The sequence below is a fragment of the Bombus terrestris genome, chromosome 6 (genome assembly GCF_910591885.1).
Source record: "Bombus terrestris chromosome 6, iyBomTerr1.2, whole genome shotgun sequence".
NCBI classification, from domain to species: domain Eukaryota; kingdom Metazoa; phylum Arthropoda; class Insecta; order Hymenoptera; family Apidae; genus Bombus; species Bombus terrestris.
The window spans coordinates 5036905-5063474 of NC_063274.1; the positions used below are offsets into that span (position 1 = coordinate 5036905).

The 26570-nt window shown below is 39.9% G+C and overlaps 2 long non-coding RNA genes across 2 annotated transcripts in view; one reads left to right on the top strand and one right to left on the bottom strand.

Moving 5' to 3' along the window:
• Window positions 1-26570, top strand: part of LOC110119340 — a 224105-nt gene that overhangs the window by 75443 nt on the left and 122092 nt on the right. The window lies entirely within an intron of this gene.
• LOC110119341 lies at window positions 1262-5919 on the bottom strand. Its single transcript, XR_002307753.2, has 3 exons — window positions 5594-5919; window positions 4288-4587; window positions 1262-2107 (listed from the first exon to the last, which is right to left on the bottom strand). It is a non-coding gene; the product is annotated as an uncharacterized LOC110119341 (long non-coding RNA).

Genomic DNA, 26570 nt, shown 5'->3' on the forward strand with positions numbered 1-26570 from the left:
TGTAGAGGATTTGTAGAGGATTGTAATATAGAATAACGACAACTTTCTGTTGCAACCCGTCAAATATATTTCAAATAATCAAAGAAATTAATAGATATAAATAACGTCGAGAGACGCTCGTACAAACGTATTCGCCAAGACAGTGTATAATTTCTCGCTGATAACTCGTAGATATTGGTCGATAACTTCTGGATACTCGGTATATACTCATTTTCTCGCGATCGCGTGCGTTTGTTTATACCGGTCGGGGGAAAGTCGGAAAATTCAAAGTCGTCTTTGTTCGAGGTTGCACGTAGCGGCAACATTATTTTACCCGAAATTTATTTATCATTACATTATGTAAGTCCTAACGATATTGATACTCCGAGGCAAAACAACAACGCGATTTAATTTCTCTTCTACCTCGTGTGCCGATACAGATTTAGTCTCGTCCGTAAAAGTAAATAAAAATCACGAGCGAAACTGTGCTGGCGTTTCGCGTATCGTAAATTCAAGAGCGCTGTCGCGAAGTCTGGAAAATCGTGGACGACGTTAGCGGCGCTCAGGAATGGTCGCGTTTCGAATTCATAGCAGTCGTCGGTCGCCTGTTCTACGCGCTATCGCTATACTTTCCGAGTGGATCATTCAACCATACCGTGTCCATGATATTTACGTCGTTACAATCTCGTAACCGAGGAAATGTTATTGCCGCGAGCGGCAACGATAGTAAATCCATTGGTTCGGCGATACCGCGGTCTGGCCACGCCCGTTTTGCCGCGATTTTAATTTTCGCGCGCCAGATGACCGTGGATTCATAAATCGAAAGGGGACTCGCCAAATCGGGAATTTACAGCCGTTTGATTCACGCCGCACGCGTGTGTCGTTGCGTGTGTGCAAAAGGATTTGCGCGATTTATTGGTTCGCAGATTCGGAACAGGGGACAAGGGGTTGGAAGAAGGAGAAAGGAGAGTATTTTGCCCGCCAATGAATCTTTATTTGTTCTTGGTGTGGGTAGTTGTGGGAATCTGTATTTACGTGTTGAATAGTCGTAGTGCTCAATTATGCATTTACTCGCGCGTTTTCAATCTTCGCCTATACAGCAACGCGTGACTTATCGCTTTAGAACTTTCTCGCACTTTTTGCAATTTGGAAATTTGCAAATCTGTTTTCGTGTGTTTTCAAAGTGACGTGTACCTGTTCGCGTGTATTGTCGGATGAATATCGTGCGGTGTATTATATCTCAAGGATCGGAGAAGGATCGTGTAAAAGAAATAAAAGCTCGTTTTGTGTGTCAATGAATTTTTAATCGTTGCTGGTCCCACGTGGAAATCCAATATAAAAAGAAGTACAAAATATGCTGTACAATATTCTATCCCCCACGTCGTTACAACTTCTTCATTTTTCAATCCTTTTCCTTCGTGAAACCGAATTATGCGCGGATATACTGTATGAACGACGTGGGATCGAATTTACAATATCTACAATATTATTTGCTAAATATTTTGGTCGAAGAGTAGCCCGTACCCTCTCGTTCGGATATATTCCGTGAATTCAACGAAACGAATAGGGATATCGAATTCCTAATCGAAAGAAAACACGCGTTTAGCTCGGGGATTTTTGTATGCGAATGTCGCAGGTCGACGAAAGAGGTCCGTCCAAGGGTTTGCCGGAAGTGGATTGGCAATCTCGACCAGCTTGTATGTACAACCAAAAGCTCGATCTCGTTGCGTTACGAAGAAAGGGAACCTCGGAAGCGTGATGGTGGCCGCTGCTCTCGCTGTTGTCCTTTTCTTTCTTCTCTCTGTGTCTGCTTATATTCCGGAAGTCGCGGCAGATGGAACCGCGCGTTTCTTGTCGCGACGGTGTCGCTGTCGCGTTCTTCTTTTCATTCCTCCGCGATGGTCGTGTTCGCGTGAAGGAAACAAAGAGAGAGAGAGCGAGAGCGAGAGAGAGAGAGAGGGATAAAGAAGGAGGAATCAAAGATGGATGAACCACACAAGAGGGGTCAGGCTATTTCTTCGTGAACCGACAATCGGTGTGATTACAGCCAAGATGTGCACTGGTGGTGATCGGTGAGCAAAATTTCCTTCTAATTATTCGCGGTCCTCGGTTGTCCTTTACCACCAGCCTGAAAAGAATTTTTCGTGCGTTAATCGGGAAGGGACGACGGGACCTCTTCATCGGACGATGGCCCCGGTAACGGAGCTTTTGTTTACAAGCCCTCTTTGTCTCCTAGGACCCAGAGATCGTTGTTTTTTCTCCGCTATTTTGTAACGTGAAGTAACCCCTTTAATCAAAAGCACGGAAGCGACAAGCCACGTGGAATTGTTCGTTACGTGGCGGCGTCGCGTCGTTTCGTCCCAATTACACGGCTTCGAAACTCTGTTTCCACGTTATTTCGTCGAACCGAGCCTCTTCCCGCCGATTAATCGCGATCGGGCCAAATCAAATGTTTATCATCGCACGTTACGCTACGAAATGGACGAATGTTTTTGCGATATATAGAGATGGGGAGGGAGGCAGAAAGCTTTTTATGGGTTCCTATATCGAAGCTGCTGCGTGAACAGCTTAATCGGTATTTAAACTGCGCGCCATAAATTTAGATACATCGGGTCCGTTCATTTTTGATCGGGTATATTGGATTTCTCGGTCGCGGCTAACTAGTTTTGCGTTTCAGCGACGCTTCAACGTTTCCCACGAGCCCGGTTAAAAAATTATTGACGCGCATTAAGGGCTATTTGTATCAACTTCACTGCGAGAATGTGTCGTTCGGATCGATGTCAATGCTGTTAGACTCTCGAGGCAAACCTTTTAGAAAAGTCTTTCGATTGCACGTTAGCGTGAAAATATGTCAGGATGCGTGCGAACGCTATCGTTCGATGATAAATTCTGGTCATATTTCTTTTAGAAATATTTTAAAGATGTTCGTGAAGTTTCGTTATATAGTTTTTAATACTCTCCGGATTGGTTTTAAATTTAGATAGAAAAGAAAAGTTGGTCTTGTAGTAATTCGGACATATGCAGACTCAGTGAAATATATTAGACAAATATTTAGAATATTTATATACTGATAATGTAGAAAATCGGAATAAATGAACAATTAATCGTCATTGATTCGAAAGTATTTGTAGAATAATCGGCATTTTTGAATATACAAGTATTTCGTTCGTTAAATTTTCTAATTATTCTTCCATCTGGGATACTTTTCACGCGAAATCGTTTTTGCAATTCGATATTTCTTCCTTTTTAACACCGGTATTTATTACCACACACACACGCACAGTATTTGCCAGCGGGTCCCAATAAAACCGTATAATTAATCACAACTTTAAAATCTATTATCCACCGATAATTCTCTGCGTCGATTCAATCCAGGATCCATTCCATTTATCTTGCCCAGCCTTGACAAATTAAATCGAGGATCAGTAACAACATTCCCCATAAACAAACAAGCAAATAAATCCCCCTGCCTTCGAATACCAGCTAAATCAGCTAATTAACGCGTTACCCCTTCAACGAACGTGTCAAACAAAGATCCACCCGTCCAAATTAATTTGCACGTGCCAAGAAATTTCGTTACAGCTTCATCCTAATTTCGAGAGTTGGAATTCAAGTTAAAGAGGAAGAAACAAGCTCATGGAAAATTTGTTACAAATTCAAACGCTACTGATCGATGTTTTTAAATTAATATCTCGGAATTGATCAACTCTGCTGGGACAAATATAAAGAAAGAGAAAGAGAAAAACAGAAAAAAGGGAAGCCACGGATAACAGAAAATTCATTGCTTATAGTTTCAAACACTTTCGATCTCTGTTCTTGCTTGGAAATTGATACTAAAACGAAGAAATAATAGAGAAAGAAACGGGATCTTGGAAGATTCTTAGTAACTTCCGAGTACTCTTGATCGCTGTTCTTCCAAAGTGGTACTAAAGTAAGGAATAAGAAAAGAGAAAACAGCGTAGAGGAAACGAGATTATGAGAAATTCATTATACCTTCACCTTCGAACCGATGCTTACTTTATAATGTTATAGGGAAAAGACAGAAGAAATAAACAAAGAACAAGCTTTTAAAACATTCGTAACAAAACGTTCGATATTCTCGCTTCGAAATTGACAAACTTATCGAAACGAGGCAGAAAGAAAGAAAGGGAAGAGAAATGAGATTATAAAAAGATCGAAAACGTTAAAAGATCGATATTCTCGTTCGAAAATCGACGAACGTACTGAGGCAAAGAAGAGAGAAGACGAACGAAGAAAAAAGGAAAGAGGAGACGGTAAAAGATTTGGAAAATTAAATTGTTTTCTTACCACCGCCGCCGCCGCCGCCGCTCCATCCGCCACCACCACCGCCGCCGCTCCATCCTCCTTTCCATCCACCGCCGCCGCCACCACCGTTCCATCCGCCACCGCCGCCGCCGCTAGGCCATCCACCTCCACCGCCGCTCACAGTGATCACTTTGATGATTTTTCCACCGCCGCCACCACCGCCGCCGCCGCTCCATCCGCCACCACCACCGCCGCCGCTCCATCCTCCCTTCCATCCACCGCCGCCACCGCCGCCACTCCATCCGCCACCACCGCCGGACCAGCCGCTGCTTATGTAACCGGCTGCGAGACAAAACGAGAGCGTTCGTCAATTTTCTTGACTCGTTAACGTACACAAATTGCTACGCTGCCAGGCTCCTTCCTATTTATTACACTTTTCTTGATACACAGAGTAGACTGTTAAAAATTATCCTCCCCATGATTATGGTTCACTATAATCGAACGATTCCGGAAAGTATAGAACGATTTTCTGTTGACTTGATATTAATTTTTGAAATTACCGATTGGTTACCTTTCCGAAGGATAACGGAGCAACGCTAAAGTTTAGGTTTTTGATTAGCGTGGATTTAATTTTTACGATTCATCGTTAGTGCGGTTAAATTCGCGCTTTCGATCAAAATTCTTCTCATCTAAGATCGAGTTCCGTCGAGGTAAGTTTCCGTTCGAACTTCGGTTCGAGTTTCGGTGTTTTCTAGAAATAGAAATCGTCGGAGCGACGATACAGTACGGTACTTTTAGCCTCGAGTAGGCAACCCTTGAAGCAACACTGTTGCTTCGTGTTATACGAATTCACAGAAACGTAACTTTCCTACACGCACGAACCTATAATTCTTTCTATTTGTTTAAAAAATTAGACTGCGCTCGAATCGAATGATAGAAATCGTATAGTTAAAATATCGCGTTAGACGAGAATTTGAACCCCCGTACAATTATTTATAACGCAAAATCATTTGAGAATGTTGCTCGCGGCGACGCGACGTCGTTACAAGATACACGGTCAATTTGATTCTTGGTAAGTCGATTAACGATGGAAGGCAAGCGATCGTGAAAATTGAGAGAGCGTGCGCGGCTTTTTGCCCGTCACTCGATTAACGTCTCCTCCCGAGGGTAAGAAAGCTCGTTCCGATCGCGCCGTGTTTTTCGTCCTACGACTCATCCATCGTCCGTGCTCGTAATCGGAAGGAACCACGGTTTGCTAGCCGTGATATATACCGCGATTTCTTAGCTCCGTTAGAATTTCTCAGTCACTTTAAATCCACGTTCACTGGCCTTAGCAGATACTACTCACCATAGGTGGTGGCTACGAGCGCCAAGAGGATCGTAATCGCGAACACCTGTAACGAAAAGATGTCGTGTAAATCGTATCCGAAGATCCGGCGAGAAGAAAGAGAAAGAGAGTACAGAAGAAAGAATAGAAAGAACACCGTGTACGAATGGAAACGCTTGCGAACGCGTCTTAGCACGTACCTTCATGTTGAGGTGTTTGATGCCCATCGTCGTGACCGGTGCCTCTTTTATAGCTCTTGCCTTTCTTCGCCGATCCCCGCCTTTCCGCCTCTCCCCGTTTAAGCAACGAAGTTCGTCTTCTGCTGTTCGTAACACCTAACTTTCGTGACCACCACCATCGCGACAAAAATCCCCTACCTGGCCTGGCGATCAAGCCAGCATACACATCTCGCAAAAGCCCCCTCTTCTTTAGGGTCTCTCCTCGTAACGTCGTAACCAACGTAACGAACCGCGCGCTGGTTAATCTGAACGAGCAATCGTGAATCTTTTCATGAGGCCGACATCGCGTCTGGGTTACAGGGTCGTGCGATCCTTTCTGCTTACTTCTTCATTTTCTACGAATACGTACGGTTGCGTATATTTGGCTCTGCGTCGGCTTCGTCCACGTATCGATATTTCATTGTTGGATGTACGTGCGTGAGAATATTTCTATACGAACGCCTCTATATTCGCTCTCGATGCATACGAATGTCTCTTTGTGTTCGTTTTGTTCGTTTCTATCGTCGCTGCGTAAATGTTTCCACAGTGGCTATAAAACTTCTATAGCATTGTATTTGTCGCAACAATTAGGATTGACGTGCTAATTAACTAGATCCAAGTATATTATATTTCGCCTCGTGTTCATCGATATTTTCATACGATTGATACTCGACACTATGAAAATGAAATTTAGAACCTGACAATGCGCGCTGCATCCAAGGGTAAGCGTATGTGTGTACATATTCTGTGCGTTTGTCGCTGTACGTTTGCTGCGTGTGCGTACGGATGTTTGTGTATCGGTGTATGCGAACACGTGTATCCATCTCTAAGTACATTTCGTGTGAGTATGTGTGACTCGGTATACAAGGTACTGCTTCACTCTCTTCTCTCTTTTTTTCTCTCTCGTGTGTTTGTGTACGCGTATTGTTGTCAAAATCGCAGATCGTGAGGAAATTCGTCGACCTCGTTGCCGCAGGAAATGCGATGATTCATTAGCAAGATAATCCGCGATGCTTATGGAATGTTTACCCGCGAGAGACGCCCGACATGAATTCTTCTTCTACTTCTTGTTCGTCGTTGTCGAACGAGGTCGACGCGGTGAATCTTCTTACAATAGATAGTCGTTAGAGCGAGGAAAAAGCAAAGGGAAGGAATCTTCGGAAGATCTGAGGATGCGAGAATTTGATGCAATTTCGTGGAAAATGTGTCGGTCTGGGAACCAGGAGACCAGGATCGCGAGCGAAATGGCATAACGTTTTTGCACGTTTTATCGTTTTCGTAACGAATATCGCGTTTGCGATCTTGGAAACATGAGAACCGAAGTCGTGTGATCAGCTGCATGTTTTATCAACTCGTTCCTCTGCATTATGATGTAATTGTTATGTCATTTCTATTTAACAATTGTACGATGAACAATCGTACACCGCCGGAGTAAATATTACACAAAGTATTTCTTAAAAAGTAATAAATCTGCTCTTTTTGAGTATTCAGGACGTACATATGTACATACATGAGTCATCCAAAAGTAAGATTGATCGACTGTATTTTCTGAGAATTTCTAAAGAATTAACTTTCCACTTCATGATCAGAGAATCAACGTCGATCGAGCTAAATTGCAAATTTCGTTGCGAGAATAACAAGATGACCGTAATTCTCTTCAAATTGATTTTATATTTTACCAATACGTATCGTATAATCGGTGTGATTGTATCCTATTGCAGTGGTTATAAAATTTCATAGCTTTTCATACAACGCATATGAAGCGTCTATAAAAATCTTCCATAGTATCAAATTGGTCAAATAGTTTCGCGAATCGCTGTACGTATATCCGAAGCTTTTAGAATGGGAAAGCACACATATCATCGACGTGATTTCACGAAACATTTTGCGGTAAGCAGATTATTAACTAGTAACGTATAAAGGCCTCCTTGAACCACTAAACTAATAGGAAAACTCTAAAACTTCCATTTTGCCAATTACAAACGGTCCGTCCTTGAATCCCAGCCAATTCCTCCGATCCGGGCAAGTACCCATCATATTGCCATACTCCGTCCCAAACTCATCTACATTTCAACCCATTACGCAAACTACACTTTTACCAGACCGGCGAAACGCAACAGCCAGTAGCGTCATTGTTACGAGATTCAGCGTTGCTTCTTAATTGAGTAAATTCGCTGCAGCATCGTGATCATGCGAATATCCAGACACCAGCTACCATTTCACCGCTACGTTATTCATTGAATTCTAATCGCACAATCTAATCTAAGTTTGGCCAATTTCAATTGTTCCGCGGCGTTCACTTTCTAATTCTTTGGACAATTTGAAAAAATATTTAATCTCTTATCGTTTGTAATTCTTCGTTCTGGTTTCAATCACGAGATACGTATATTAATAATTTAATATATTTTGGAATTGATCGTTAATTCACAGGTAGCTTTTAATTCTTTTTTTAAATGCATCGTTATCTCTATGTTGGGAATAGATCGTCATATAAATATTTCCAAAAACGAGAATCGATTTTCTATCGAAAAAGATTCCCTGGCATTCGTTTGTTCTTTATTATCTGCGCTTTATCTGCGAGAGTCGTTCGTATCGTTATTCCATATCTGAATACAAATTGATCGGTTGTTCAATTTCATTAATTTTTCTTTTTTAATTTCATTCGATTTATGTCTACATATATATGGAAATATCCAACGTAAAACAGTCGTGTTATGATATTTAGATAATGAAACAAATCTTTATATTTGCGTTATAATTTCAATCGAACTTCCGATATCTCGTTATACTAATTGGTGCGAATATACTCGTAAACGATCAATTTAAAGAAACCCTCGTTCACATTTCGTTTGCCTGTGTTCGTAAAAATATAAAATTGCATGAACGCTCGTAATTTAGTAATTGATATTCAGGATCGTCTCAGCGTTTAGTGCGAAACACGCAAAAGGAAAGAAGGGAGGAAGAACGAGGAATAATTTTATAAAAGGGCGAAATAACGAATGGCGAATTGGCCGGACCTAAATTACTCGCTTTTTCGGCCGAAAGTGTCCATTATCGTGGATTTCCTCGATCAATTGGGGTTTCGCGATGACGATAAGCGTTTCAACTTCGTAATAATGGTGTTTCGAGCATAAAATGGTACGATTCGAACCGATCATCGCCTCGCGGCTCGCTCCTCCAGACGAGAACCGATCTTATTCGTCGGGTTGCATCGTCGAGGCGCTTAATCGCTCTGGAAAACAATGGAAATCGACGATAATGGACCGTCGTTTTGGGGGTGGTTCGCATGATCGTTCGTTTCTGCTAATGCGTCCACGATCACGATACATCTCGCGCAGAACGATCGCATCGCGTGAAACTGTTCGCTTTCTCGAGATGGAATAAAGGTAAACGACGTCTCCCGAGACAGGGGCCGAGCCTTTCTGGCCTTTCACCGATTCTTCGGGCCGATCGACTTCTTCTTACGTTCAGACGGACCTCGAAAAATTACGTCAAGGTGGGATTTCCTATACAAAGAGTTTCTGTTTTTTCTGACTGGTTTCCAACTGTTGCGTTTATCTCAGCCGATGTATTCTATAGCAAGCGTGCATCGCACCTTTGTTCGTACAAGTCACGCGATACCTAAGAAAAAATAAGACGAAGGTATAAAGTAACTAGGAGTTATTAACACGTTGATGTATTAATGCGAACGTAATTAAGAATTGAAAGAGAGATAGCGAAGAAAAGTGGCGATTCTGTGTGTTAATTCAATCGATATCATACAGAAAGCAAGAATTTCTACAACGTCTTCAAAGAAAATTGAACAAAAATTTTAATCTTCTTTTACGTTTAATCTTCTTACAGTGTAATAAAATGACAAATAACTCGGAATAACCAACTCGCAAGATAATTGTCGTTTTATTACATCGAATATTAACAATTGTTTGTTACGCGCGTGGTAACGCTCGAGATGTGATCATTTGTGAAAAGACAAATTCGATCAGCGACTTATAAACTTTTAGAGTTCCGACGATACTTTCGAACAAGTCCAACAAACTTCTTCTTTATCCTTATCCTTTTCAAGTTATAAATTAAAAAAATAACACGTGATTCTTATCTAAATAATAACTCGATTTATGTCGATTTACAATACCAAAGATTTTAGGTAGTCATCATGGAACATAGATGCTTCGAATTGCACAAAAGCACGTTTAGCGCTACGAAGCTCACAGAACCATGATCTTTCGGTCCCTTTGTTCTTCCTGGCAGGTCAGCCGCGACCACAATGACTCTTCTGTCTGTGGTCAGACGAAACAGAGGCTCGAACAGCTCATGCGAGGATTTGAATGATGCTCGTAGTACAGTCGCGTTACTCTGAATCGACCTATCGGATCTGATCGTGCTGCACTTCACCGGTGAAAGTTGCACTGTTGCGCGTTGAACAAAGATATACGGGATAAGAATTACTTGGCAGAGAGACCGGTCCGAGGATCCATTCGAGAATTATTGGCTCTGATCTTGCAGAAATTTTGACGATAATTTAGCTTTTACCTTCTTGCTTTACTTTTACTTTTATTCGCCGATGAAAGTATCGAAGAAGGTAAGGATCGATTTACGAGGAGAATTCGAGCTACGATTACGTTGAACCTGTAAAATCAGTTCATCGTTGATTCAGCGATCGGACAGGTTAGACAGGATTTTTTTATTTCATCGTGGATTAGACGTGATGCAGGAGCTTAAAAAGATTACGTGAATTGGGTGGTGAGGGGTAGACCGCCGGTAATTAATTCCATGAGTTAATTGGCGTAGAATGGGAAATCTAGTTAATTTGGAAAGGATAAGAGGCGTAGTTTTAGAAGTAGTTTGAGTCGTGCTTTAATTTATCTCGTCTTTTACTTCTTTTTCCTACAAGATCTGGATTCTATCTAATAAAAACACGTACGCTTGAATAATTTCTCATCTCCTTCCGTGCAATAATAAATCCGTTTCGCTATGAAAAGACGTTGAATTTTAAAGTTTGGAATTTAGTCGACAATTTTTACTCTGTGGAATTCTCATTTCTATATAATTTAATATATTTAAATAATCGATATTTCTATCCGCGACTTCCCATCATCTTTTTTGTATATTTGAAGTTATTTCTATAGAGCAACTAGAGTATAAATCGAAAAATATTTCGATTAAAATTGAGAGAAATAAATAGAATTTAAATATAATATAAATAAAACGTTTTATTTCTGTTCTCTGTTCTATAATACAGAATTTAGAAATTACATATCCTGTACTCCTAGAACAGGTTTTAAAATATTATTTATAAATTAATTATATGAATTATATTTAGACCAGGAACTTTCTCTGTTTTGTACCTGTTACCGTGTATTAATTTCATCTTTAAATCGTCATTTTTTTACATTTATTTATTGGTTAGAAAAATCCTCGGTAGTTTGCAAGTAAATTAACAAACTCGAAATATTAATCATCAACTTCCGTCCATTAGTTCGCTATTCAAAACAACCATTCACCATTCAACATAAATTCTACCACTTCGTCTGCGTATCACAGAAAAGTCTTCCTATTCAAGCCATTCAATCCACCATCAAGGAATTCGATTCGCTCGTAAACCATCTCGACTCTCGAGCAGAATTCTTTCGCTTGGCCTGTTATTTCTGGCGAAACGTAGCTGGGATCCGCCGAGTTGCACAATTTCCTTCTGTTATTCGATCTCGATCGTTGATTCAGTGTCCAGAAATTTCATTCTCCTCTCTGTCGTAAGAATTAACCTTGCCTCCCGTCGCGTTTCTTCTTCTTTCTGATTCTGCTTTTATCATTTACAACTCGTTTATCGCCCCTTTCGATGATACACGACGATGCATCATTTCTCGATCATTTTTACGACAAACTTATTTCTAATATCATCCGTCTTAAATGGTCTACTGTAAGCGATAATTATCTGGTTTTAACAGCAAAATTTTACAATCGCACGACCTGACTTTTTGCAGTGAAGACACGTTACAGTGTAGAACCACGTTATACTGGAAAAGATGTTAAAAATCGACGCTTGGATACAAGCATTGATATTGGCTTGACAACTAAATGATACTATCATTTAATTAAATGATGGTAAATGGTACTAAATGATATCGTAAATATCATCTAATGACAAAATAATCACTTAGTTGCCAACCCAAAAATTTCTTAATTAAATGCTTCTTACCACGTTGCTATCGATCGTTTATTCTACTGCGTGTTTATGATATCCAATCGTTGTTTCTGTTCGATATAATTTTATAGCACGTCGAAAAAAATTTCGTTTCAGACAGATTTCTCTATCCAACTATACGTTCGGTGAAATCCGCAATTAGAATCTACTCTGCGCAAACACGTGCTTTCTAATTGAGTCTTCCTCGCAGTTGAAAATTAAGCGCCTCTTTACAATTTAGTGGATTTACATCGTTTCATGCGATTCGTAAATTCAGTTTTCGTCGCTCTTTGTTTCATTTTCTGCAGAATTTTTGATAAAGAGACCAGGAAACGTGAAACACGCTTCACTGTTTTGTCCTACTGTTTTAGACACTCTACGGACATTGATGTATGGAACAAAGACGAATCATACGGAAAGGGTTGATCCGATACAATAAAACTTGGCATGCCGTTGTTAAACGAGCTCGATACAAATTGTATCCTTTCGCGAACGTTTGCAATCTCCGCAGCATTATGCGAAGTGGTGAAAGTTCCGCTGTTGCAGACACCCAAGGTGTAATGGAGTAAGTATAGCGCAGGCTGGGCACGGAAAACTAGCCAGAGGGCGGCTGGTTCAACGTTCAAAGCGGACTCAAAGCAACAATAGCTCGACGTGTTTGCGTTTACCGATCGATGCAATCGAATTCGACCGACCGATGCGGTACGATGGTTTGATCGTTTCGGCTTTTGGCTATCGCCGATACGTTAGCACGAGGATCGACCGAAGCAGTCGAAACGATTTTCTTGCAGCTCTACATAAATTGGGAATAAATTTTCTTTTTATCCTTTTTGTCCGTTCCGATAAAAAGCGGATAACGAGATGCGATATTCGATTGACGAGATCGCGATTATCGGTTTCAGATGGCCAAAAGAATGCAGAAATTTGAAAGAAAGCAAACTTAGTGTATTTTGTCATCTCGAAAAACAATTTATCGCTAGCTTCGTCAAACCGTATTGCGACAAACTATTTTGAATCGATAACGCGTTCAGGATACTGTAGCGTTTCTATTTATCAAACCAGTTAACATTTCAAATTGCCAGATGATTTCAGTACTCAATATTGTGGAACTAATTCCACGTATTTATAACATCACTTCGAAAGATCACTGCAACGCAGTGACCTAGCGTACTTCTACCATTTACGAAATTCGACGCAACGATGGCAACATGGATAATCGTAAATATACAGAATATATAAAATATTATCGTCACGCATACGTGAAACTCATATATATATACATACATACAAGTATTCATCAATATCGGTGGTGAATTGCGAAATACGCGAGCATTCTCGATATCGAAAGAGCAAGGGAATCTCTCTCACCGCGAGATGCTTCTCCGGCACGTGACGTAATATTACGTGCCTCACGGTCAAGAGGTGAAAACTGGTCGGACCTGCTAGCGTTGGAGAGATTTTCTCGCTGAAAAACCCACGTATCGTCGAGTTTATAGGCCGTAAGCATCGATCGGTGTTCTTCGTTTTTTCGCTTTTCAGGGTCTGCTTCTTCGTCTGTTCCTTCGAATAGGCGTCCTTGCGGAGTTTCATAGTGTGTGCATAAATGTTTGTAACGCGCACTCTTTCGTACTTGCTCCTCTGTGCGCAACGGAAAGAGAAGAAAAAAGCAGCGAGGAAACGAAGGCGAAAGTTTTACAAAGTACAAAACGCTGACATTGGAAGCAGCGGTTTACAGAGAGTTGCACTCTTGGAATTAGTTTAAGGGGAAATGAAAACTGTTGATTATACGTTTTACCAGTGCGGGATGTTTCAAATATCTTTCGAGATGTTTTGTTGGAAGAAGCTTTGAAAGCGGCTGTCTCGCAGAATAATAATCGAGGAAAATGCTTTGAAGGATAATTAGAGAGCCCTTTAACGCCAGAATTAATCCACGCGTAATCTGTGTTTAAATACGTTACGCGCAGCAGATCGTGAATAAAGAGATACGATAAATAACGCGCGATTAATCTGGTCTCTAATTTTACAAATATCAAAAAAGTAGGTTTACGGAAAAATAACGTCCGTGGCATCGATCAAAGTACAAGGGAAAGGTAACAGCGCGAGAACTTGTCTTCTCTAAATATCCAAAACACTGGTGATAGTTTTATCAAAACCGTTTCAAAAAGCCAGGCGAACATATATATGCCAGAACCTCTCGACAAAACACACCACGAAACAAGCATCTCCACGAGAAGCGTTAAATCTAAAACACGCGACACCACAGCAAATTGAGCTTTTTCTATGCAAAAAAACAAGTTGCTCGCGTCCTATGTACGTCGAAACAGAGGAAAACAAAAAATCCACCGTATACACGTGTACGTGAACTACGTTAAACTGATATCGCAAGATATATTAAATCGATAAAAATATTAAACAAATAAAGGTATCTATGAACCAATTAAAGTATAGTATTAATTAACAATTACATCGTAGCTTCACAGTGTTCTTTAAAAAGCAGAAGGAAGAAAAACACGTAAACCGTTCAACGAAGAGAAACTTGTCTATAGAATGTCGAAGCAAGAGTGTCGATGCGACTCGATTGATTTATCGGTCTTATAGATCTATATCGTGGATGGTCGTGGTCGAGGCCACTAAGGAGTACATAGCGGTTGCTTTCTCGTCGTTGCTTGGTCGAGAGAGGAAAAATAGGGGACGATGTTCTGAAAATACAGGAAATCCGATGTTCTTGCAGTCGTTAAGGTTAATGGGTATCGAAGTAGCATCGGTGGAAAGCTAGAAAGAAAGAGATATATATTGGAGAGAGGGTAGGGTCGCTTGGGTGGTGAAGCATGCCGGTAAAAGAGCGGACAAAGTGGTGGAAAACGGCGATAGTTGTCACGAGCATTGGCCATTCGGGGTTTGGCTTTTGTTATTTTCAAGCGGACGCTGAAATTAATCATTTATTATTGGCTTATAATTCCCGTTTAATTACTGTCCCGTTTCGTCGGCACGAGCAGCATGTGTTGTGTATTATTCGTTTAACATTGATCAAAACATTCGTTTAATTCGCCTCGACGATGTGGATAACAATTAACTTCGCATTAACGGCGTATTATTTGGCGAACGAGTTTGCCGCATCGTTCTGCTCTCTCGTCAGATTTCGCGCCACCATTACCCTGATTAGAATGATTAATGCCCTGCTGAATTTTCCTCCTGTTTAAATCGCACCGTTAAACGCAATCGTAAATTTCCTCGGCTACGATTCCTCGCGCTTTCCGATTCAGATTAAGGAGATAGCTGAATGAAATCGTCAAGCGTAGCTACGTGAATGAGGCTCTGCTATTCGGTGTATGTAAAAGTAATGGCTGTTACATTTGTGTTAGTTAAGATCGCAGTAAGATTTTACAGAGATGGAAGAAATATTGGCCAAGTAATTGGAGTGATTTGAAATTAAATAGCCAGCGGTGAGAAGACGATCACAGGGAATAGATAAATTCAACGAACCAGAAGAAGATAGATGCATCGCGCCCATTATCCGACGATATTTCATTTCGATCGGACACCTGTTTGTTGTTATAGCATTTACACAATATAGAATTAACAGTATTTTAATGTCGTATTTAATTGACGACGGGAAATAACTATGTCATGAGAATTCCTATATACTTTGAACATTTCGTTCATCAAGTGCATCTACGCATCTTTAAATTTCTCATAAAAATCCGCGACCTAAAGATCATCGTTAAGCTTGCGACTGGTAACGCTGCAACGAGATGTTTATACGACGAAAGATGTTCCGTGGTTTAAGTACGAAAAAACGCTCTCTGTTACGACGTTGTTTAACACGGCTATGTCATAAATAATAACGTCATGATCATGTCCTTCCCTATATTCGTAATTAGAGTTCAGAGATACATTGAAAAACTACTTCTTAAGATATAGAGAGGATTTGGAAAAACAAATAGTTTAAGATTTATTTACAAATTATTCAGCTCTGCATGTACTCGATAACCTACTCGCTTGGTTGTTTGTTTTCTTCTGATTCATTCTAATTGCTTTTAACAGTCTTTAATATCTTCTAACCGCTTTTAATCGCTTTTGTCTTAACTGAGACCTGGACGTCCTTCAACGCTCATATACACTCCACACGTACAGTATAAATCTAGTACCATCTATTTAGCACTACTGACGATAAATAGCGATATCGACGTTATATAGACAAGATAGGTAGTAGCTCTGTTTGAAGATTATTATTGTCAAAAAGAATTGGAGAAAATACCAGCCCAGCAACCTTCTTGTACTCGTCACGATTTCCACAATCATTCCATTCGTACAGACATGTATACCTGGTGATTTATTTTTCACTGCCGCAAGCGAAAGACACGAACCTGCCACGAATGCTTTCCTGCCAAGACCGCTAGCAAATCCCAGACGAAGCGCACTTTCCTGCTCTTGTTACTCGTTCTTCCTACTTTCTCTTATTTCGCTTCCGTCTGTATGCAACATTCAGGACATTATCCTTTTAACATTGTAACTTCAGATATTTTGTAATGTCGAACGATACAACACTTGCCAACATATCACCGTTAATATCACCGTAATATCCTAGGGCGACGTCATTCCTAACAACGACGATATTCTTCGTTCAAAAATATTACGCAAACGAAAACGTACGAACGTGCAATAATATTAGGTTGTCCGAAAAGTTTCTTTCGTTTTATGAGGAAATAATAGACGCACAATGTTTTTTGGTTTATATTATTTTGTCGAGTTAAGTACGATCCATTTTGTTCTGTTGAAATAAACATCGCGACATTTCACAGGCTTGGTTTCACGTTTGTATAAAGGTGCATTGTAAAACAACATGTTTGCGAAAGGAGGATGCTTTTCGGACAAACCTAATAGAAGAAAATATATCAAAAGTAAGGATCGACAGATGGTTTGTAAAAAATCCAAAATTGGTAAAATACTGAAATATTTCTATCCGATGTATCTGTGTAGTATTTAGCCTGGAAATAAGCAACTGGTTTGCGACTCGAAGCAAACAACTCGCAGTCCCTTGTTCTTTAGTCGACAGAGTGAGAGCTCCGAGAACAAGAAAGAGATACACGAAAGCGAAAAGCCATAAAGTTTTATAGTCGGACGAACAGTGACATCGTTTGGTAGACGACGAGTAGAATATGTACGATGCTTTCTCGTTTTAATATCAACTATCCTGACGTGATTGTACGCTGCTTGGCCAATCACTTTTTCATTTGCCGTCATCTCCAGCCTCTCGCTCGTTCTCCGTGTTCTTTCTCGCCCGGTTCGAGAACAAAGTCAAGCTGAATTGCATGTCTGGCTCGTAATAAGTAATTTATTCGTAATATAATTTTCTCGTAATAAGTAAATTATTTCGATGCAGGGCCGTACTAGCTGTCGATTGTCAAGGATCGTCTTATTTTCCAACGTATCACCAGTTCTCATGATCATACGCTGTAAGACGCGTCGAATTTACGCTAACGTTCCGGGTAACGCGGATTTCTTTGGTACTTTGGCTGCACGTATGAGCACATTTGCAGAGCATCGTATGAAAATTACTCGCGCGTGGAAAACTCAAACGCCTTATTCCCTTTCTCCTTAAGTTTTAACAGCAGAGTGCACTATGATGCATCATAGTGATCCGACCGCGATGAGGCAACTCGCTCGTCAGGCTTGCCAAAGATCCTGAAGTATATCTTTGTGAGAATCAGCTTGAGATTCTCTTTTTATTAGGTTGTCCGAAATGTTTCTTTCGTTTTATAAGGAAATAACAGACGTACAATGTTTTCTGTTTTATATTAGTTTGTCGAATTATGCACGATTATAATAATAGAAATAGAACGAAATGGATCACACCTAATTCAATAAGATAATATAAAACAGAAATTGTTGTTCACCTATTATCACCTTATGAAACGAAAGGAACTTTTTCGACAATCCAATATTTCTCTGACCTTTGTCTCGTTAGAATGAAATAATTCGATGTCTATAGGAACTGGATACATCGTAAGAATGAGTTTGTAGGTGAAGATGCGTGCGTTTGGAAATTGAAAGTGATTTCGACGGCGAATAATCGTATGACGCGAGAGTATAATGTTAGTTTTGCACGCACGCTCAACGGAAATGAGAAAAAGAGTGACAATCTGAAAATGAGTGGAAGCCTTGACGTTAGGCACGCGACGTGACTAATTGCCGGTCATTAAGGTATCAAACAAGTATTAATGAGTGGAAGTCACGCAGCTACTAAACGATAGTGTAATTGCTTGTTTGGAGTAGTAGCGTATGGCTGTGTGAGAAGATGATATCAGAAGATAGGTAGCTTGTGTTTTATTACTATTAGAAGTGCCAACATTTTGTTTACCTTCGGATGAAAGAACATGATGAAGAACAACACGATAACGACTTATTTCTTCGAACAACTTTCTCGAGAATACCAAGATGAAACGTCTATTTTTTTTCTTTTTTTTTTCGCAGAAAACGCGAAGAAGAAACACTGTTATATCACGCAACTAGCAAACTATACTGTAACGATCGTTATATCAAATGATTAGCAATTTGTTAATCTCCATTGACTAATATCCATCTGATAAGTTTCTCTAGTATCCTGTATCGTATACGCTCATTGAAAAATCGAGATTTACGTAAAATTCTCTCTCTGATGTTATTCCTTGTGATTATAAATGCTTAAGTCATTCCTGTTTTGCTAATGCATTAAAACGTTATTAATATGGCAGTATAGGCATATATGTATAAATCAAAAATACTTTTACCATTTTCTCTTTCGAATTCAAAATTTTGATTTAAACGTAGAATATAAAATTTAGGAAACTGCGGAATATTTTAATAATTTTTAATTACCTACACCGAGTGCCATAAGAAACGCAGATGGTCGATCAAGTGACGTTTATGAAGACGAAAAGAAAATGACTCTGTATATTTACGAATAGTTTACAGCTAATTTCAGCTTAATAAATTAAAGAAATAACTTTAAATTCTTGATTTTAGCTCAGGTACATTTCAAAAGTAAGTAAATCACGTTGCAAAAGCTTTGCATATTCCTTTACTTGGAAATTGGTACATCTGTTTACATAAATATGAAACTCATAAAATTTATACCCACGCACATCCTAAAAGGGAAGTCTCGAAAGCAAGTCGCTTTCAGAGTATCACAATGAAGATCCCCCCTTGCTTCTTCGTGTCTTCTTTTTTATCGTATCAATAAAATTAAAACGTGGCTACTTGGAAACGAGATTTTTACTTCACCACGAAGTACCATAAATTAATTTCTTAATTCTAGTTTCACCGATTATTTTTAATATTTTACGCTTTACCTTCCACTTTATACACATTATGCTCACAAATGTGTACATACCAATGAAATAATTTCGAAAATGTACGTAGAAATTGCCGGATAGATATTCAATATATTTTCAATACTCTCAATGTTGTATCAAATGCTTATTTAACGCTTGTACGAAATTTTCGTAATAGATCGACACGATCATAATAAAGTTTTAAATTTACATGTATAACACACACAGTATATCCATAAAAATTTTCTGCTCTAACTGACTTGAGTCTAACTTTGTGAATATAATCGTTTATATATTTCCAATACATCGTAGCATTATCAAATATTTTCCACGCTTTTCTTTTCACCCGATCGGTCGCTAACAGATTCGAGGTGTGACTGGTCGCGTAACGAAGGGTTTGACGAATAAAAGATTCGCGGAGGATGATTAAGACGTAATTAATAGTCGACAGAGGAATGATATTGAAGAGGATCGTATCTAGCCAGCGGGTCTTCCTGCCGCGATGATTATTAGGTTATCACGGAGAAAATCACGAATGCCGCTACTTGCATCTCGTTACGAGAACTTAAGCGCTTCGATATGGACGGTAATGAACGGCATTGTTTGCCGGCCGATGCCTCGCCGTACGTTTTCATCTCTTCTCTTCCACGGATACGCCGTTAATTATTAAGCGCGTACTCCATCGTCGTTCATTATGCGCCCTACGATCCTTAATATCGCCCTACACCGTCCGATTTATCGACGACCCTCGTCAATAAAAATCCCTATGGTCTTTGACTCGCGTTCCTCCTTCGATCAGAGTGGCACGAGCAGCGCGCCGTTGAATCGGCTGAGGCAGTGAAAACATCAGAAAATACGATATACATAAAGGGAAATGACGTTTATTTCATACGAAGATTATAAACGTGGAAGAAATCGAGTAGTTCGTGGAATCGATCGCACGGATGATAAAAGAGATTTTTTTTCTAAATACAAAGTATAATACGTTTGATTTGTATTAAGAAGTTTGATCGATGTTCTCGTGGTAAGTCAATTACGGATATTCATGCATTTGTGTTAATCGTGAATATACACGATGCAGCGTAAACGCAAAAATACGTGAAATATTAAAAATAAAATATACGTTAATACAGTTAATAACAGATAAGACATACGTTCGGTTTATTCGTTTGTTGGAGATTAACTGGAAAGTAGAAGTTGCTGCTTGATTTATCTCGATAGATAGAACATAACACGCTTAAAAGGAAATTCCAAAATTCAGACGACGAGATCGTTAAGTAAACCGACCACTTTTTACCGCCTCGAAGAAGGAAAATCGCTTTGACAAATTTTTACATAGAATTTAGCTTCCGCGACGTCTTTCGCAAAAATGGCAATAACGTTAGAAAATTGAAGATCGAACTGTAGGAAACTTAATTATTTTGGTCGATTCGTCGCTCGTTAAGCGTCGACAAAAAGAACACGAAATAATTAGAGCAGAATTTACTCGCGTACAATTACAACGATAATTTTCAAATGATATGGGTCGAAACGCTGTCCCGTACTATTTGCGAATAGTCGAGGCTAACGTTGAACCAGCTCGACGCGAATGCGTGGAATTATTTAACGAAATAGCTCGATGCTCGCGCGATCCTCGCAATAATGATGCCTACAGTCGCAAAGTGACTCGACGGAATGAGATTGCAGGCAAGGTGCCTGTCACGTTTAGGATGCAACGCGCATAATCGCTAGACCAAGTATTATACATATGTACATGCACGTATACATCGATCCGCTGCCATCACCAACGAGTCACAACTGGGTAAACGAAAGTCTAATTAAATTCGAATGATTTCGTTGTGAAACGAGGAAGTTTGGTTGACAAAACCCGGTCACCGTACGTTTCCTAGAGACACACACAAATGTACGTGACTTTGCTTATCATCGACGTCGTTGTTCGCTGAGAAAATATCAAAACTGCGAATTACATTTTCAGGGATACTGTCGTATAGCGGCTCGTTACGAAATCATCACGCTTATACGAGTATTCTATGAATCATGTACATTCTATAAAACATATTGAAATTTCCTCGACATTTTAATAACTCGCGAGACTCGATTGGTATAATTGTATCGATAAAGTATCAGACAAATCCGATGCGATAACGCGTTATTTAATCACGTTGAATTATTCAAAGTTTTGAAATTTCCATGTTTATAAAGGTTTAGCGTTTCGAAACTGTGTGCTGAAAATTTTGTTCGATTAAACATTGAGAGTTTGGAATTTTTCCTGTGAAATGTTTCAGAGATATCTGAAAATAGGATACGCGGAATAAGTTACCGCGTTAACCGGTTCCTGAAATGAATCAAGTACATATTTTTGTGTTTTCCATTGGTATAGAAGAGTAGCGTGAAATTGCATTGATATACGAGGTTTCTGGTTCGAAAAATGAGCGAATTGTAAAAAATGGTTATTTTATGATAATAACTTTCTTTCTTCTACCAGGGACGTTGATTAAAAAACATGAACATATTTCTCTCTTCTTTTCGACGAATTTGCATATTTGGTTCTGCTCAACTCTATAACCTCTAACAAAGAAGTTGAAGGGGGAAAAAGGTAAAATAAAAAAGGTATTACATATTTACAGCATGAATGTACAAAACTAGAGGTAATAAAGATTATAAAATCGTTATTTATATATATTTTTGTTACTACATGGATTAATGCAAGTGAGAAGATTGTCTTAATTCTTGCTAAATGATTCAGTCAAACTTTGTACGTGTTTAGGCTTTGAAATAGAAAGTGAGCACAGTGCTGAATAATATACTACTTTGGAAAGTAGTTGCTAAAGCATACTCAGTAATTCATAATAGAACGATGATTAACTGCCTAAAAGTATATTTAACGCCAATTTTCTCTCAATTTTTTATATATCTTCGGCTTCTCTTTTATTATGTCATAGTAATGCTTTCTACTTATAAGGACATATCGTGTAAAAGAAAGCGGGACAAAGGTCGCATTTGGGCTCAACTTTCGCTCAAAATTTCTTTCCCCTATACATATACACGTACATATCTCGTATACGATACAGCAATCCAGGTATACACGGATCCTTTTCTGATAATTTTCAAGATAATATCGTTTCCTCTTTATCCGTGGTCCACGCAGCGATTACGTACCTGTGTCGCTATTAACAATTTAAGAGATAAAAGAACGGTCATGCCAGAAGGACGTTGTATAGCGCGAATAGTATCTTTCACAAATCGTAAAATAAGACGATAGCCTTGCGCGAACAATCTTTCCGAAAGGATAATACATTGTCATAGTTATGTAACTTTTCTACAGTCATTAAAATCCAGAAGCATTCACATCAAAGTCTACGAATCATTTTAAAAATATCTGTATCTGTTGAAGCTGGACAACGTTGAGATAACCTTGAGCAACAACGATCCAACAAAAACACGCATTTCACTTTACAGCGATCAACGTGTACGATCGAACGATCCTCGGCAAATTAGCCGTAAACAAAGAAACGAGATTAAGAGACGGTGTAACAAAGTTTGGCTCGGTTAATTATTCATAAGCATCGTTGTATTAAAAGGAATAAATGGCTGGCAGGAGGGAAAAGGGAATCGCCACGATGAATATCCATGACGACCTCTTCCTGCCCGGACAGACAAATGCCGGAAAGAGCTTTAAAACCCGCCGAGACAAGGATACATCGCGGACAAAGTATGCAAATGCGGCCCATAAAAGCGTGCACGTTAGAGATACAAACGGCAGAAGATGAGTAATCGACATGGTTCTCTGCTACGAACGTAGAAATACACGGTGTGTATCGTTGCTAGTAAACAGAGACTTGCGCGCTAGCAGCAACGTTCCTCCTCGATCCGCTCGAGATATGCAAAGGTGGATAAACAGAGAACTTGGGCTTTCATCTTCTCGACCCGTGTTTTCAAATCGTCCGGTAAATACCCGCAACAGAAGAGAGAACTGTCACCGAACGAGATAAGTTCGATCCTACCGTGTACATACAGCGTATACTACGTACGTAGCTGTGTATGTTTGAGCACCGCTTGTTCGCATAATACGCGTTTAATCGCCGAATAACGACGTTATGTAGAGAAGACGCATCACCATATTGAGAGATGGGTACTTTGTGAACCATTTTTGAAGCTCGAAGTCGGATAGTGAAGAATCGGCAGAGTCGTTAAACCGTATAATTACCGAAGTTTCAAAAGTTTGTAAACTTTAAAGTAGATTTTCCATAGCTGGTCATAGGCTTTCAAATAATACACCTGGTAATTAATCGCGCTTGTTGCGACCTTGTTTTCATGAATTGCAACGATTTGCGATGTAGTTGGTAATTTAGAAATTATTGTCGAGATATACTGTAAGGAGTAAGAGGAAAAAAACTCACAACATATTATTAAACATATTATTACGAAGTTTGTGTAACAAGTGAAAATAGCGCAGTACTTAAATATGGAGAAAGATGTTGTTTACAAAGTAGGAAACGTCGTCTGGCAGACAGAAACTAACCATTTTAAATACACGCGTTTTCCTTGCGCCAGAAATTGAGGAATTCGTTGAAAAATTTCATAAAGAGGCGGGCGCTCGTATAAAGACGGTGGAAAAATTTCTGGTAAAGGTGGATTTACGAGCAAACCTTTTCACAGGTAAAACCCTCTCTTTAATCCGAATAAAAAGTTGTTTCTTGTCGATCTTTCGTCTACTTTCTAACTATCGTTTTGAATACCGCCAGCGACTTTAAAATATAATGGTCCTGAAATTTATATTTCCTACCTGTACGAAAGGAATTAACTAACTACAATTAAGAAGGTCTCTCTTCGAGTCGTATAAATCTAAGTTTTCCTTTTTAAATAGGCCAGTTACGATCGTGTAGTGCGACTCTCGAGTTGCACGAGTTACGTTTATCTTAAAAACGCGCAAGTATCTCGAGAATGATAATCCTCGCGCTGTTTCCCAACAGCATAAAGGATTGTTAAAGAAGATATAAAAAGTAAGTATTCTGTTACCTATACGAAGATAAAAGCAACGTTTCCTCCGAAGACAGTGTGCCAAATTTTCTCCACACCTCGTTCCAAGCCTAAAATCTAACAATTAGATCGCTTCTAAAAACTTTTAATAATCTGAGTATTGGTAGATTCAGTCCGGATCCAGGCGTTTTTAACAGCGATAACAGTGACGATAAAATTATAACAGGTAAGTTGGCATGGCAATTAAAGTCCTTAAAGGGGTTCTGAAGTACGTCGTCGGAAAGTTTCAATAGGAACCAACGACGGAGGAAGCCAGATGGCCGGGGTCGAGCTAGCGGAACACAGTCGCTTTCGTCCCCTTAGCTTCGTTGCAGAGAATTATACCGGGATCGTACGAAATTCAAAGAGGGCGAGAGACTGAAACGATGGGTGGAGCAGGGCATAAATGAAAGCTGGCCACGAACGATTACGAGACACGAGGGACGGAAGAGCGTGACCAGTTCGGACAAATTGCCTTTCGATTTATGGCGACAGCAGCTAGAACTCTCTGTACGTTACTGCCGATGCCGATGGTTGTGTGGTGGTGGCGCGATTTGTTAGCTGGCCATGCACTGGCCAATGCCTCGGTGAAAATACTAGGACAGACAGAAAAAGCGAGACGCGGGATTACGTCGTTACCGTTGCGGAATATCGTTCCACTGATATCGATTTAATGCGCGACATTATCCTCCCCGGAATAAGAAACGAGAGGTCGCGATGCGATTCACCCGGTTCGGCGAACCTCTGACTAATTGCTGATTTATCGTGAATTTCCGTGGAAGATGACGGCGGTACCTTTTTCCTTGGCGTTAGAATATCGTTTGCCAGTACGGATCTGCGAGACTTTAAAGCTTTTGAAAATACGACCCTAAGCGAGTTTCCTTCGTAACATTTGACCTTTCGAACTTTACAAAATGAAAGTCCCCTCAGTTTATAAAGTTAATCTTCCTCGTGGCAAAGAATTTTGAAGCGAGCTTCTCGTAGGTCCGATCCTTCGAATAAAAAATCGCGGGCTGAAAAAATGAGGGGACGCGTTATTATCGAATTTTCTCCGAGAGTAGCAAAGAAACGAACTTGGTGTAAGGCGAGTCCAATTAGTATCGCGGCGACTAATTAGGTGTATAACACGGTTCGACGAACACGTGCTTCTCCCTATCGGCTATTTCCACGATCCCTTCTTTTTTCTCGGCGCATCATTACCAGCGTTGATTAATTAAAAGTAGCAGAGAAACGGGAACGCTTTATTGTTCCTCAAAATCCTTCCGCGTAACTGTGTCACACGGTACGTTACGAAATGCGCTTCGATAGTTTGCTTCTCATACGCGCACGTTGTTTCTCGGTTCTTTGATTCGCCTTAAGATTCGCTGTTATTTATACCGTCTCTTTGCAACAGGCAAAGAATATGGAAGTAAGTGATACGTTTCTCGACTATTCGACGTTAATATCTGTGTAATGAAATTAAACTACCGACAGAGAATGAAGTTGATCGGATTAGCTCCTAAGAAACTTATCTATAATTACCGTAAAAACATCGATATTTACGCTAAAATAATAAGAATATCCTGCGCGTCAAAAGCATCCAAAGGAGGGTGAAAATTATCAGATACCTATAGGGTGGGATTAAACAGGGCAAAGGCTCGTGGAAACCCTCCACTATCGATTCTTAATAGCCGTTGATAACAAGCGGCCCGGCGTCGGCCGTAGCTGGCAGCCAGAGGAATTCTAATGAATTTCATTAGCGACAATGACGATTAAAGTGATAACGTGCTCGTCTTGCGTCGTCGTCGTCGTTTCGTCGACGTCGCACTCGACGTCCACGTTATAGCCGTGAATCAGTGCGCACGTCTATCAAGAAATCGATTCCGCTCGGTCGGCTACGAGCACTTTAGAACCGTTCCTTGTGGGAGGAACTTAAAGCCACCCTTATCCGCAACTTAACTCGTTCGTCGTAAACGTCTTTGCTCGAGAATTCGAGTAGCCAGCCCCGCTCTTTTTAGCCGCCCTTCTCCTCTCTTCTCTGTCTGCTTTCAAAGAGTAGTTCGTCTTTTAAATGAAACGCATCCGGAATGAAACGCTCCGTTCAGTTTCCTCGGTGATCAAACACGGCTACCCTTAATGGATTTTTTTCTGGAAGATGCATTGCTGGATAGATTATTTTTCACCGGCGAATTTGTTAAGGTTAAAGGAAAATAATTACTTTTTATCCTTTTGAAAGAATGTATATATATACACGTATATGGAATTTAGACGTTTAGATCGATGAGACGAAG